Raw genomic sequence first — 15,258 nt, forward strand, 5'->3', positions numbered from 1 at the left:
AAGAAACATATCATCAATAGATAACAGAGAGGCATATTGGATTTCAACATTTAATATTAAGGTTTGGATCGCATTCAATTGTGACCTATCTTAAGGCAGTCTAATAGCACAGTTGGAAAACATTCAAGACCATCAAGAGAAATGATCATTCAAGTTATTCATCAATTATAACTGAATAATCACATTTGGTGAGTAATTGGTTAGCAGAATTATTGCATATATTTCAATTTTAGAACTATTTCCATAGGCAGCAGAATGGAATGAGCCATTACTGGGGACATGACCCTCCAATATTTGGCCAGTACAATGTGGGAATATGGCGAACTGGGGGGATTGGTTTGTTTGGACAATTTCTTAAAAGAAAAGTCCATACGCCATTATTTAGATGAACTTGGGAAAATCCACTGCTTGTTTCAAGGATAAGCAGCATAAAATCTGTTTCACTCTTTTGGGATCTTGCCAGGTACTTGGACATGGATTGGTTACTGAAACAGAATATTGGGCTTGATGGGCCTTCGGTCTGTCCCAGTAAGGCAATACTTATGTTCTGGTTACACTTTTTTCAAAATGTTTCACCTATTCTGCGCATAGGGCAAAACTGTTCTACAACACACTTGTTGTATATATGAGCCACCAGAACCAGAACTGTTAGAGGCAAGTGGCACCTTTTAGGGTAATTATTGAGGGATAAGCTTGCGAGGATCAGAGTCCATTTCATCAGATGCATCTGACAAAGCATACTCTGGTCCTCGAAAGCTCATGCTTCAGTAAACCAATAATCTATAATGTGCCAACTGCCTCTCTCTATTTTGTTACACCAGACTAACACAGCTACCCATTTTAGAGTTTTTATCCAAAACAGAAACCGAGAAAGAAAAACACACAGATATACACTACAACAGTTTTCATGGCAAAATTGAATTGCTTTGGGGCTGTTTAGAAACATTACTCTATAAATTAAAGAGCAATATTTTCCTTCTGCTTTGCTGTCCCCTGAATACTGCCTTAAAATTTCTCTATATGAAAAAGACTGCAGATCTTATATGTAATCTCCATAAAAAAGGACATTTATGCTGCAAGCTACGATAATGAAATTGAAAAAGCACTAGTGGGAAGATTGCTATGTGGTGTCTTTTCTGCACCTCACCTACAGTTGGAAGAATGTTATGATTGAAAGCTAGCAGTTACTTTGCAAATAAACACTGCCCTCTATTGGAAAAACATTGTATATGCTTCACTGAGATCAACCTAACTAAAACAGGGAACCACACATCAGAGAGCCAGATTCATGTAGACACCACCAGGTGGTCAGCAGTGTGGTGACCTGCAACATGGATATGAACTATTTCCCTGAAAAACAAAATACTGGCATAAAAGTGAAATGCATAAAATGCACACAAAGAAAAATATTATGGTGAATAAGTACTAAACCCAGTAATGTGTATAGTAGCCTAATGGTTAGTGCAGTGACTATGATCCTGGAGAACTGGGTTTGATTCCCACTGCAGCTAGTTGTGACTCTGTGCAAGTCATTTAACACTCCATTGCCCCAGGTATAAATAAATATCTGTATATACTATCACGTAAACCACTTTGAATGTAGTTGCAAAATCCACAGAAAGGCAGTATATCATAGTAACATAGTAAATGATGGCAGATAAAGATCTGTACGATCCATCCAGTCTGCCCAACAAGATAAACTCATTTTACATGGTATGTGATACTTTATATGTATACCCGAGTTTGATTTGTCCTTGTCTTTCTCAGGGCACAGACTGTAGAAGTCTGCCCAGTACTGTTCTTGTACTAAGTTCTGAAGCTAACATCGAAGGCCCTTAAAATTTACACCCCAGCCCATCCCTATCTATTCAGTCACGATCAGGGCTTAGACCGTAGAAGTCTGCCCAGCTCCCGTTTTGTTTTTAATTACCGGTGTCACCACCCAATCTCCACTAAGATTCCATGGAACCATTCCTTCTAAACAGGATCCCTTTGTGTTTATTCCACACATGTTTGAATTCCATTACCGTTTTCATCTCCACCACCTCCTGCGGGAGGGCATTCCACATATCCACCACCCTCTCCGTGAAAATATACTTCCTGACATTAGTCCTGAGTCAGCCCCCCTTCAACCTCAAATCATGTCCTCTAGTTCTACCGCCTTCTCGTCTCCGGGAAAAAGTTTGTTTGCGGATTAATACCTTTCAAATATTTGAACGTCTATATCATATCAGCCCTGTTTCTCCTTTCCTCCAAGGTATACATGTTCAGGTCAGCAAGTCTCCCCTCGTACGGTCTGCAACGCAAATCCCATACCATTTTCGTAGCTTTTCTTTGCACTGCTTCCAGTCTTTTTACATCTTTAGCAAGATACAGCCTCCAAAACTGAACACAATACTCCAAGTGGGGCCTCACCAACGACTTGTAGAGGGGCATCAACACCTCCTTTCTTCTGCTGGTTATGCCCCTCTCTATGCAGCCTAGCATCCTTCTGGCCACGGCCGTCGCATTGTCGCATTGTTTCTTCACCTTCAGTTCCTCTGACACCAACACCCCAAGGTCTCTCTCCTGAGTCGAGCTTACTAATCTCTCCCCTCCTATCCGGTATCTCTCTTTTGGGTTTCCGCACCACAAGTGCATCACTCTACACTTCTTGGCATTAAATTTTAACTACTTACATAAAGTACTCCTTACACCATAATTTCTTCAAATTGTTTATTGTATCGCATATACCTATATCTTGCCCTAATCCTCGGAACTCGCAATCACATGTAGCATTCACTCATATCACCCAATTCTCTTGCTGTCATAATTACCTCATCACATCTTATTGATAAGTACAAAAACCTTCATTTGCTTATATGAAGAACATAGGGTCAAAGAGCATACTTCAATCATTGCTTCATGCTACCTTCATGATCATAATATAGCTATTCAGTCCAATGTGCACAAGTTCAAACAAAGTGCTTGAATACAAGTTCAGGTGCTATGGAGCAAATGTTCATCATCCCTTAAGAACCGTGTTCTATGATGAACCCCGCAACGAGGGAAAGGCTAAAGAGGAGCATAATCCATAAGCGTTCACTCCAGTTGAAAGACCTTTTAGAACCAACCAATTTTTTGTGTCTTGTCTTGGTCCTCTATGCAAGACTGCATTTCGGAAGTTTCCTTCGTCAGGAGGAGCCAATACCCGAAATCTATAATATATATACACATATACACATACAAATGCAAGCCTAGGCATGACTTATTTATACAGATCATTCTAATACTTTCTAATCAACAAGTATCAAAGTAGGCTGCTTACCATCAAGACTTAAATCCAGGTCAGGGTTTGTCTACCCGCTCAATGAACGCTGTACCGTAGGGCACCCGAAGAGGAGTTTTAAATATATCCTAACTCCTCTCCTGAAATGATGAGGCCACCCTATAACCACTCTACACCGCTCTACCTCAATATTGAGGCCATTAGGGGCCACCGTAGCCCACTCGAAAATATATCGCTGTTCAATATTATGTAGCTGAGCACTAATATCTCCACCCCGCCCTGATGCTGTTAGTTGTACCAACACTACACATTTCAATTCTTCTATACTCTGCTGTTTGTCTAACCAATGGTTGACAAGTGGGGTGTCTTGTTTTTGGGTTCTAATATTACTAACGTGCTCAGCCAATCGATTCTTAAGCTTCCTTTTCATGTGCCCTATATAGTACAGCGAACATGGGCATGTGATACAATATATAACTCTTTCACTGTCACATGTAGAAATCGAATTTGGGTGACCTGTTAAGGTTATCAATAGAAATCAAACAAAATAAAACATGGAAAAGAAAATAAGATGATACCTTTTTTATTGGACATAACTTAATACATTTCTTGATTAGCTTTCGAAGGTTGCCCTTCTTCGTCAGATCAGAAATAAGCAAATGTGCTAGCTGACAGTGTATATAAGTGAAAACATTCAAGCATTACTATGACAGTCTGACAGGGTGGGAGGATGGGGGTGGGTAGGAGGTATGCATGGGGACATCAAAGCATATCATTGATATTCTAACAGGATGGGTGTGGATAGGTGAGGGGTGGAGTATACCTATCCACACCCATCCTGTTAGAATATCAATGATATGCTTTGATGTCCCCATGCATACCTCCTACCCACCCCCATCCTCCCACCCTGTCAGACTGTCATAGTAATGCTTGAATGTTTTCACTTATATACACTGTCAGCTAGCACATTTGCTTATTTCCGATCTGACCTTAGGAAACTGGTAGACTGGGCATCCAAATGGCAGACTAAATTTAATGTGGAGAAATGCAAAGTGATGCACATTGGGAAGAATAATCCAAATCATAGCTACCTGATCTAGGTGTCATTGTAGACAAAATTCTGAAATCTTCTGTTCAGTATGTGTGTGGCATGGCCAAAAAAGCAAACAGGATTCTAGGAATTATTAGGAAAGGGATGCAAAATACAATCAAGAATATAATAATGCCTCTGTATCACTCTTTGGTGTGACCTCACCTTGAGTATTGTGTTCACTTTTGGTTGCCGTATCTCAAAAATGATATAGTGGAATTAGAAAACGTTCAAAGAGCGACCAAAATGAAAAAGGGGGTGGAACTTCTCCCATTTGAGGAAAGGCTAAATAGGCTAGTCCTCTTCAGTTTGGAAAAGAGATGGCTGAGGGGCGATATGAATGAGGTCTACAAAATCCTGAATGGAGGAGATTGGGTAAAGGTGAATCAATTTTTCATTCTTTCAAGAAGTACAAAGTCTAGGGGATACTCAATGAAATTACTGTATATGGAAATACTTTTAAACTTTTAAAACAAATATGTGGAAATAATGTTTTTACTCAAAGAATAGTTAAGCTCTGGAACATATTGCCGGAGGATGTGGTAACAGTGGTTAGCATATCTGGGTTTAAAAAAGGGTTGGACCAGTTCCTGGATGAAAAGTCCATAGTCTGTTATTGAGATGGACAAGAGGGGGGGGGGGAGTCACTGCTTGCCACGGGATTGGTAGCATGGAATGTTGGGTTTCTGCCAGGTACTTGTGACCTGGATTGGCCATTGTTGGAATCAGGATACTGGGCTGACCCAGTTTGGCTATTCTTATGTTCCTATGATCTTCATATAATACTAGAATAGTGCGCAGGTGACACCTAACTTTGAGTGCAAACTTATACCTGCTTCTATCAGTCTTAAATCCAGCATCCAAAGTTAGGGGCTTTTAGGCATCATTCTATAAAAATGGCGCCTAACTTTAGGGAATGCCCATGACCCACTCATGCCCCTCCCATGGCCACACCCCCATTTGGGTTACACACAGAAAAAGTTAGGTGTCATGTCATATAAATACCATGCAAAGAAGATCGATACACAGTTGCAATTAAGTGCTTGTTAACACCAATTAAGTGTGTAATTGGTGCTTATTGCCCATTGATCTGTATGCAAATTCTGGCAACCTACATAGAATCTAGAGATTAGTGTCCGGACTTTTAAGTGCACTGGCTGTTTTAAAATGCACTAGCTATTATCGAATGCTAGTTTTATCTAATAGCACATGCTAAAACCCATGTTAACTGCTTAGCACACTTTAGTAAATATGCCCCATAGTATTTAATACGGTGTGATAAAGAATGTAGTAAATACCACATGATATTTAAGTCAGAAAATATCTCACCATCTGTAGACAGTCAATAAATGTAGATTATATTATATATAAAAGGCCTCACCTAAAAGGCATAGAGGGCAATTCTACATAACATGCTCCTGCATTTAGGTGTGTATGACAAACCTAAAAGCAGAATAGTAGCCACTTGCACATGCACTTGCCTAAAGCGGTACTCTGTAAGCTTGCCTGTATGTGGCATAGCACGCAGTTGAAAAAGGATCATACATGTGGGAGGAATATGGTTGGAACGTTGGAATGTGAGCCATCAATGCACATCTCTTATAGAATAATATTTATTTATTTGTTGCATTTGTATCCCACATTTTCCCACCTATTTGCAGGCTCAATGTGGCTTACATTATTCCGTAATGGCGATCGCCATTTCCGGCATGAGGAAATACAAATTGGTATGGCATTAAATGTTCATAAGTGAGCAAGCATATTAACAGTCAAGTATAGAGAATTCATTATCAGGATAAGAGATAGAGTAGCGTTAAAGTCCATTCGTAACAAGTTGATGAGGCAATCAGGTATAGAGAGGTTGGTTGTGTCCAGTTCTGGTATAAGTTTCGCTGACTGGAATCGTTGTGGTATGCCCTTTTGAACAGTTTGGTTTTTAGTGATTTTTGGAAGTTTGTTAAGTCATGCATTGTTTTTATGGCATATGGTAGCGCATTCTATCAGATGCACAATTTGATTGACACATCTAGGCGTGCCTTCCTAAGCTGCCATTGAAAACATATATGGCATGCCTTCTTTTTGGCACACTAAAGGGCCCTTTTACTAAGCCATGGTAGGCCTTCTGCTGGTCTACCATACGCTAAAAGAACACTACCACGAGATGCACTGAGGCGTTCCATGGTAGTGTTCCACTTAGCAAATGCTAATCCTGCACTGGAAAATATTTCTTATTTTCCAGCACGGGGGTATGTCTGGGGGCAGAGAGTAGACGTGCCTGCACTAATTGGGTATCGTGTGCACATTACTGCACACTACCTGATTAGCGCAGGAGTAGCACGGGAACCCTTACCGCCTCTTAAGTAGGTGGCGGTAAGGGCTCCCAGCAGTAATGGCCACACGCTAATGGAAAAATTAGTGTGTGACCATTCCAAAAAAAACTCCAAACCTGGCCATTTTACTGCCAAACTAAAAGTGGCCGCTACACACAGGAAACCCACATGCTGACAGCAGCACCGGCCACTTTTTGGCACAGCTTAGTAAAAGGACCCCAAATTAAGGTTACCATATTTTGTCCCCCAAAAAGTAGGACACATGCCCTGCCCCTTTCATGTTCTGCCCCACCCCCTTTCACACCCCGCTCCACCCCTTTCAAGCCCTCACTCCGCCCCTGTCACGTTTTCCCCTCTCCCCTGTCACACACCCCGTCACTTCCCCTCCCCGTCACCCCCTCCCCTTACCTTACTACTGCCTTGGTGGTCTAGTGACCTCTTCGAGGCAGGAAAGAACCCCCTCTTTCCTGCATGCATCCTTCCTGTTCGTGATATCGGCGCTGATTCAAAATGGCCACCAAGAGTTGAAGTCTCGCAAGGACACGTCAACTCTCGGCGGCCATTTTGTATCGGTGCCAAGATCACGAACAGGAAGAGGTCACTAGACCACCAGGGCAGTAGTAAGTAAGGGGAGGGGAGGCTAGCAATCTGCCCCTTTGTCCGGATTTCTGGACAAACGGGCAGGCTGGCGGGTAGGCCGTCCTATAGGACAGCCCGCCCACCAGCCTGCCCATTTGTCCAGAAATCTGGACAAACGGGCAGATTGGCAAAATCCAGACACATGGTAACCCTACATGTAGGTTTGCACTAGTATTCTGTATGGGCATCAACGTGCCCTGATGCCATTATTGCAGGGCCGCCGAGAGGGGGAGACAGGGGGGACAAAATTCCCCGGGACTGGGCCTCCGGGAGGGCCCGCCCGCCCACCCTCCGTCACTCCCTGGCATTGAATTTAAGCGCCTCACCTTCGAAAGCACAGCAAGCAGCAGCAGACCACTCCTTTCTTCTGTGTCCCGTCCTCGCCTGATGTAACCCGCGAGGGCGGGACACGGAAGGAAGGAGTGGTCTGCAGCTGCTTTCTGCGCTTTCGAAGGTGAGGCGCTTAAGGTCTGTGCAGAGGGCCCGGAGGTGGAGAGAGGGCCTGGTGGAGGGGGGGCCCGGCGCCCTTGGGTGGGGGGGCCCCGGAGGCAGCCTTGTATTATTGTATTGGTGTTCCTCACACTGTATCGGTGCGTGAAAAAGGAGGTGCCAATTTATAGAATTGCTGGATATTATTTTCACTAATCATGGAGTCTGGGATTGTGCAGAGACTGCAGCAGATAAAAGAAGAGAGGTAAACCAGAGAAACAGTGAAGACAATGAAAATAATGAGACAGAGTGATAAGAAGAAGAAGAAAATGTGGAGAAGGAGGCGGAGGAGGCCAGGAATAGCAAGACAGATAGAAAGAGATAAAAGAAAAAACACCTTGCTATAAAGAAAAGAACAGAGTACAGACCCAAGATCTTTGAACTGAAAATTACACACCCAGGACTTGCTGAAATAAGTCACATATACATGCTGAGTTCCAAAGCCATCACAGTTTTACCTACAAGCAAAGGACCTATATCCTTTGACAAGTATGTTTCATGCAATACTTGGTCTTCTCAGGGTTTTGACCTTGACACATTTTCTAACCTTTAAGCTATTTCATTCTACTGTAGCTATAGTAGCCAGACTTGAATAATTCACTTTCTCCAACTGTTTCTCCAAAGGTGCCCTGCAAAAAAAACACTAGGAAATGTGTGTTTCTTCTTACTGAGGGAATAGAATAGGGATGTGAATTCATTAGTGTGCTTTCAGTTCATTCATACGCCTTAAATATTAGTGCACATTAAACTAATTTAACATACACTAACCAACAAATTAACATATGTTAAATAAGTCAATTAGGCTACAGTGTTCATTAAAAATATACAACATATATATAAAATAATCATCAAGACAAATGAAATTTGGGAAAAATTTGGGAAAAAATTAAAACTAACCAAATGTGTTTTGTCTATGCACATTCCTACTGGTAAAAGACATAACGCCGATGCTAATCAATGAGTGAAGCCATAATAATTCACACAAATTTCATATTTTTGGAAGGCTACAGCACTGTTGCCACAAGTGCTCATGCCATTATCAAAGAACTATTAGTTCCAAGGAACTGTCGTCACATATCCTTTCTTTTATATATGTGACATATTTCAAGGTGAAAAAGTACTTTAATAAAAGGCATTAAAAGCAGTCCTATTTGCAAAACTATCAGGGTTATTTTCGAAAGAGAAGGGCTCCCATCTTTTGACACAAATCGGGAGATGGGCGTCCTTCTGTCAGGGTCGCCCAAATCAGCATAATCGAAAGCCAATTTTGGGCGACCCCAGCTGCTTCCCGTCGCAGAGATGACCAATGTTCCCAAGGGCGTGCGAAGGTTGGACTGGGGCGTGCCTAACAGATGGGTGTCCTTGAGCGATAATGGAAAAAAGGAGGGTGTCCCTGATGAACACTTGGCTGACTTTACTTGGTCCTTTTTTTATGACCAAGCCACAAAAATGTGCCCTAAATGACCAGATGACCACCGCAGGGAATTGGGGATGATCTCCCCTGACTCCCCCAGTGGTCACTAACCACCTCCCACTCCCCAAAAAAACTTAAAAAGCTTTTGTCTTTATTTTTTTATTTACAGTATGGGTGATGGACGTCCTTTGCAATGCCTCTATCTCTGCAACGGCAGTTGAGGACATCCAAAATGTGGACGTTTCTGTGAGAAAGATGTCCATGAGGCATATTTTCAAAGCACTTAGCCTTCCAAAGTTCCATAGGTCTCTATGGAACTTTGGAAGGCTAAGTGCTTTGAAAATATGCCTCCATGTGTTTGCTATGCCTCTAACACCCCCTTTATTTGGATTTTGGATCACAAGTAGCAGCAGTGGGATTTGAACTGGCTGCCTCTGGACTGCAAGACCAGTGCTCTAACCACTAGGCCACTCCTCCACTCGCTTGGAATTTGGCCGTCCCTGTGGGGGGGGGGCAGTATGCAGGTCCCTGGGGGGGGGGGGTATGTGTGTGTCACCAGAGGCATAACAAAGGCATGGATGTCCTTCTTTCAAACATTTTGGACGTCCTCAACTGCCCCCCACCACAAGGACAGCCAAATTTCAAGGCAGTGGAGTGGAAGAGTGGCCTAGTGGTTAGAACACTGGTCTTGCAATCCAGAGATGGCTGGTTCAAATCCCACTGCTGCTACTTGTGATCAAAAATCCAAATAAATAAAGGTGATATCAGAGGCATAGCAAAGGCATGGATATCCTTCTAACAGAAACACCCAGGCATGAACGTCCTTCTCACAGAAACATCCACATTTTGAATGTCCTCAACTGCCATCCATCGCAGGGACGGAGGCATAGCGAAGGACATCCTTCATCCATACTCTAAAAAAAAAAAACACAAAAGTTTCTAAAGTTGTTTTTTTCGGGGTGGGAGGTGGTTAGTGACCACTGTATGCCTTTTTCTGTTCAGTTAGTGCATCAGTTAATCCACTGCAGTGCCCCCTAGGGTGCCCGGTTGGTGTCCTGGCATGTCAAGGGGACCACTGCACTATGAATGCTGGCTCCTCCCATGACCAAATGACTTGGATTTGGTCGTTTTTGAGATGGGCGTCCTCGGTTTCCATTATGGCCGAAAACTGGGGACGACCATCTCTAAGGTCGACCTAAATGTTGAGATTTGGGCTTCCCTTACCATATTATAGAAACGAAAGATGGCTGCCCATCTTATTTCGATAATACAGGTTTCCCCGCCCCTTCGCAGGGACGTCCTTCGAGGATGCCCTCAGGAAAACTTGGGCGCCCCGTTCGATTATGCCCCTCCACGTATTTCTTACAAAGTATATACTTTCCCAGTATCAATTCAGTTCTATCCAGCGGTACCACAGTTTTGGCAATGGAATATGCATGGAGATGTATACAATATTTTCTTAAACTTTTAGATAAGATAATTGCCACACTGCCAAAGGAAAGCCGAGGGAACAAAAACTATACATACAAAACCCACATTCACTGTCGATGCATATCCTACTTATTTACATAATTTGTGTTATACTCTTCTAACAGACAGCACCGAAAAAAAAAACGCTTAAAGCACTACATAGTAACATAGTAGATGACGGCAGAAAAAGACCTGCACGGTCCATCCAGTCTGCCCAACAAGATAAACTCATATGTGCTACTTTTTGTGTATACCCTACTTTGATTTGTGCCTGTCCTTTTCAGGGTACAGACCGTATAAGTCTGCCCAGCACTATCCCCGCCCTATTCTATAATGTGCACCTAAAGTTAAGTGCAGTTTACAGAACTGTTCTTAAATGCAAGGGTTGCATGTAAATGTAGGCGTGTCCATTTGTACCAACAAAAATGTGGTGCACATGCCCACACCTAAATTTACGCATGGAACCCCCTTATTCTATAATTGTGCAGGTAGCTTAAATCCATGCCCGTGTTCCACTCTGAAACACCCATGATCCTCCCATTTCTAGGCCCCTAAATTAACATGTGTACATGTTAACTCATATCAATTAGCACCAATTGCTTGTTAAAAAGCTTGTTAAAAATGCTTGCTAAATAGCTAATTTGATTGTTATCCAATTAAAATGGGCAAATTGGATGAACCCAAATTAAAGCATACAATTTTTTGGCGACTTATAGAATCGGGGATAGCGCTAGTGCCACCTCATCAAATGCAAATGGTGTAGCCCATCAAAATCACTTCCATTCCCTTATGGAGGGGGAAATCTATAAATGGCACCTAAAGTTAGTGCCCAGTTTTTTGGCATCTAAGTTAATATTCTATAACGGCAGAGTTGTGGGCCAAATCTGTTATAGACTGCGTAAATCCGTAGTTATGCACTAAACTCTGGGCATGACCACTTAACCCATGTCTATGTCTGACCCAAATGCTGGCACCTAAAATCAACAGTTGGGTGTGTAAATGCAGTTTACAAAGTGTGCACAGGAACAGTCAGAATGCTCCTGACATAGCTGTGACCCTCCCATGTAAATGCCCCTTTTTGCAGTTGCTTGCGAGAGAAGTTAGATGCTAGTTTACAGAGTAGGGGGTGACAGTTATACAACTGCTAATTAGTACCAATTAGTACTTACTTACGCCAATTACAGTGAATGACACAGGAGCGGGTAAACACGGTAAACCACAGTAAAACCGCGGGAACAGCAAAAATCTTTCGCGTTTTACAATGGATGCAAACAGCAATTATTTCCCCACCCCGCAGGAGCAGTAATACACCCTATAGCTGTGGTAAAATGGATGCTTGCCTTTTACCGTTGTTTTACCTTCCATTCTGCTCCTTCCTCCTCCCTGCCTACAGTGTAGTGTGCAGGCATGCACGCCACGCATGCAGTCCTTACTGAACTCCAAGTCCTCCCTGAACAGAACACTAGTCCCCTCCCACCATGAATAACATCACCAAAAGAGAGAACCCTGATTGGCCTCTTTTTGTTTTTCATTTCGTGCTACTGCTACCAGGCCCTTCATGCTGTTAAATAGTGCGCCATCACAGCACACCATTTTATGGGTTATTCGGTGTGGTGGTGGTAGTGGCATCAAGGATAGAGAGTAGTGGCTGCAGGAAGCACACTAGTAGAGAAAAGGACAGACTTGGGACTTGGCTAGAGGACTCAAGGCAGGAGGAGGACTCAGCAAGGAGCTAGCGTGCATGAGCCCAGGGAACAGTACACTGTCAGACATTGTGTGAAGAAGACCATGGTAAGGTGATCCCCCCCAGCATGATGGCTCATGCAGCATTGTTGTTGTTGATGATACGTTGAAACCTTCTGCTCAGTGTGCTGCAACGGCTAAGAAAGCAAATAGAATGTTAGGTATTATTAGGAATGGAATAGAAAACAAAAATGAGAACGTTATAATGCCTTTGTATCACTCCATGGTGCGACCGCACCTCGACTATTGTGTTCAATTCTGGTCGCCGCATCTCAAAAAAGATATAGTGGCATTAGAAAAGGTGGAGAGAAGGGCGACGAAAATGATAAAAGGAGATGGGATGACTTCCCTTTGAGGAAAAGCTAAAGTGGCTGGGGCTCTTCAGCTTGGAGAAGAGGCGGCTGAGGGGAGATATGATAGAGGTCTATAAAATAATGAGTGGAGTGGAACGGGTAGACGTGAAGCATCTGTTTATGCTTTCCAAAAGTACTAGGACTAGGGGGCATGCGATGAAGCTACCACCCGAACTCTCATCCATTCTCTCATTACCTCTCACCTTGACTACTGCAACCTACTCCTCACTAGCCTCCCACTTTGCCATCTACCCCCCTTCAGTCCGTTCAGAACTCTGATGCACGTCTTATCTTCCGCCTGGACCGATATACTCATATCACCCCTCTTCTCAAGTCACTTCACTGGCTTCCGATCAGGTACCGCATTCAGTTCAAGCTTCTCCTATTAACCTACAAATGCACTCGATCTGCAGCCCCTCCTTACCTCTCTACCCTCATCTCCCCTTACATTCCTACCCATAACCTCCGCTCTCAAGACAAATCCCTCCTTTCAGTACCCTTCTCCACCACCGCCAATTCCAGGCTCCGCCCTTTCTGCCTCTCCTCACCCCATGCCTGGAATAAACTCCCTGAGCCCATATGCCAGGCCCCCTCCCTGCCCATCTTCAAAGCCTTGCTCAAAGCCCACCTCTTTAATGTCGCCTTCGGCACCTAACCACCATACCTCTATTCAGGAAATCTAGACTGCCCCCACTTGACACTTGACATTTCGCCCATTAGATTGAAAGCTCTTTTGAGCAGGGACTGTCCTTTTTTTGTTAAATTGTACAGCGCTGCGTAACCCTAGTAGCGCTCTAGAAATGTTAAGTAGTAGTAGTAGTAAAGTAATACATTTAAAATTAATCGGAGAAAATTTTTCTTCACTCAACGTGTAATTCAACTCTGGAATTCGTTGCCAGAAAATGTGGTAAAAGCGGTTAGTTTAAAAAAGGTTTGGACAGCTTCCTAAAGGAAAAGTCCATAGACCATTAATAAATTGGACTTGGGGAAAATATTTCTGGGATAAGCAGCATAAAATGTTTTGTACTTTTTGGGGGACCTTGCCAGGTATTTGTGACCTGGATTGGCCACTATTGGAAACAGGATGCTGGGCTTGATGGACCTTTGGTCTTTCCCAGTATGGCAATACTTATGTACTTATGGGTGTACTCTGTGGAAGTATTATTGGTTTCATTGATTAGAGTACTAGTAATTAGTTCATTTGGAGGGGCTGGTAGGGACTAGGGACTCCCTGTATTCGTGCAGAGATGTTTTCACCTAGTAAAGGGCCATCAAAACAGACATCATGAGTATCAGGAGCTCAACAATCAGACTTACTATTTATAATTTTTTTTTAATGATTTAGGTTGAGACCTGGGAGCATTTAACATCTTATTTTCCTGTGCCTACATCAAAAGAAAAAGACGGCATGTGGGAACTTGCTCCTTTTGTTTTGTGGAATGCAGTGGTATATTATAAAAATGCACTTGCATTTTTGTTTTACTGCTATTTCACAGAGAGGTAATAAAGGAAGGGCTTCCCTTATGTTGAAGTTCAGAGTCAGTCTAAATGTGACAACATTGTCTAGTTCAGCACACTAGTAGCCACCAAGATCATACAAAGTTAATTATGTTCAGTAGAAAATAAATCTGTTGCTGGCTCAGGCTGTTTGCTATGTGAATGAATATCCCATCACTGTTTCGTTATTGCTTGCTACCAGTATTACATATTAAAGGTCATTTGCTTTAAACTTTGTTTTAATTTGTTTATTCAGTCCTTACATGCACATGGTTTTGCTTTTTAAACCCAAAGGTGAATCCTAAGGGTGGTTAAACAATTAGGTATAAACTGTGTTGTTTCTGACTTTACTTGTTTGGGACTGCTTTGGGTTCTACTGATCTGTGTATCTGATGTCAAGAATTTTGGAAGCTGGAAATGTGAAAATAAGTTTTGGATGTACTCTGAGTCTGTACCGTAGAAGTTAGTTAGTTTGTTTACTTTTACAATGTGTGTATGGATGCCTGTTCTGGAGTATGCACTGTGCATGTATACATATGGCTATGATTTCTGAACATATAATGTGGCATCATTAAAGGACAGACTTTTAGCTATTGCTAATCTCAACTTTGTTACTTGTTTCAGACATATCCATTTACTTGCTCCTATGATATAATTGAATTCTATTATTCTGTCTCACTGTATTTTCACACGTATTGCACATTGAACCTGAGTTTGCTTGGGATAATGTGGGATATAAATGTCAAAAAAAAAATTTCTCCTCCACCTTTTAAGATCTTTTTTTTTTTTGTTACATTTGTACCCCGCGCTTTCCCACTCATGGCAGGCTCAATGTGGCTTACATATTATATATAGGTACTTATTTGTACCTGGGGCAATGGAGGGTTAAGTGACTTGCCCAGAGTCACAAGGAGCTGCCTGTGCCTGAAGTGGGAATCGAACTCAGTTCCTCTTTGGTGGGGGGG

This window comes from Microcaecilia unicolor, chromosome 2 (genome assembly GCF_901765095.1).
Source record: "Microcaecilia unicolor chromosome 2, aMicUni1.1, whole genome shotgun sequence".
In the NCBI taxonomy this organism is placed as follows: Eukaryota; Metazoa; Chordata; class Amphibia; order Gymnophiona; family Siphonopidae; genus Microcaecilia; species Microcaecilia unicolor.